This window comes from Adiantum capillus-veneris, chromosome 10, assembly GCF_014529385.1.
Source record: "Adiantum capillus-veneris isolate H3 chromosome 10, ASM1452938v2, whole genome shotgun sequence".
In the NCBI taxonomy this organism is placed as follows: Eukaryota; Viridiplantae; Streptophyta; class Polypodiopsida; order Polypodiales; family Pteridaceae; genus Adiantum; species Adiantum capillus-veneris.
In genome coordinates, this window is record NC_140940.1 from 157,362,359 (window position 1) to 157,363,789 (window position 1,431).

At 39.4% G+C, this 1,431-nt stretch overlaps 1 pseudogene; it reads left to right on the forward strand.

Moving 5' to 3' along the window:
• The first annotated feature begins 511 nt into the window (after positions 1 to 511).
• LOC147449937 (uncharacterized) lies at positions 512 to 909 on the forward strand (annotated as a pseudogene).
• The last annotated feature ends 522 nt before the right edge of the window (positions 910 to 1,431 follow it).

A 1,431-nucleotide genomic window follows, 5' to 3' on the forward strand; every position in this document is an offset into this window, starting at 1 on the left:
CACAGAAGCAGGGGCTGAAACGACCATCTACCAGGGTTACAATGGAAGCTATTACAAGCTTCTTGAGAATACCACAGTCGAAAAAGATAAGGGCAGTCAGTCAAAGCCAGCGTCAGTGTTGGTTTTCAAGTATCTACATGTCATGCTGACATATTTGATCAAAGATACTATGGGCAACGAATACCAACAATATTATGAACATATACCTCGACCAGGTATAGAACAAATAGGAATAGATGTGCATTGCTACGGATGTGGCATTAATCATCTAATATCCAATTGCCCAATAAAGATGCACTTAGATATGATGAAGCAGCAAAACCAAGACAGTATCAGACTGCAAGCAGCAGAATCATTAAAGCAAACGTCTCCAAGTCAAAAGTCAACAGAAAGAAAGCATATCTTGTCAAAGGATACCAGAGACAAACTGATGACTAAAATATTGGAGGTCAAAGGCGTCAATGATATTTTAATTGAAAATCAAGCTTCCAAAAAAGATCAGCTACAACAGATGGTCAGCTTGGAATTTTTCAGGCCTGAAGTCGAAAGATCCGACAAGGATGCAGCGAACTCAATGTCAGAGAAAGTGGATGAAGAAATTATCTGTGACCCAGAACCAGAGAAGGGATGGGCAGTCAAGGACTTGCCATTGAAGATTTCAAGAAGCAGAAATGTGGAATCAAAGATTCTACATAATAATGCTAATAGCACAGATAGTTCATCGCTAAGGGATGTACCCAAGATTTCAACAGAGGCAGCGATCAAATATCAAAACCAAGAAAAAGACATCTCAATGTGTTCAAATGATGGTAAGAATCAAAAAACAGAGCTGGTCATAAAGTCAGATCCTAATATTGTCTCGCCAGTGGAAAATGCCAAAGAGCCAAAGGTGACACAAATCATAATTAACTTGAACAATCAGAAGCAAATGGGGCATCAAGCACATGGAGCCTATCAAAAGACAAACAAAGAGATCAATAAAGAGCAATGTGAACCAAAGGCCACGGTAAGCATTGCATCTGAAGAAAAGAGTCAACTTACTTCTGTCCAGCTAGCAGAAGAAATTAAAGACTCAAACAATTGTTCAAAAATAGAGGCACAAAAGACGGTTCAAGTCAGTTTAAAAGCAGAAATCACCAAAGCATGTCATCAACAAGAAAAGGTACAAACATCCCAAGTAATTACATCTCGACGTTTATCATCAGAAGACAAGGGAAAAGCAAAAGTCCAAGGAGGCTTAACCTCTTCCTCTGAAGAACAAAAGTCCAACAAGGAGGTCACAAATGCAGTTAAACAATCAAAGCAAACAGCAGTGGCTTCAACACCCCAGGGAAACCAAGACCAACAACCTCGACAAAAAATATCCAACTCAGTGTAAACAAAGACACAAGCAGCACATCAAAACCTATGTTGCAGCCAATGACATCAATG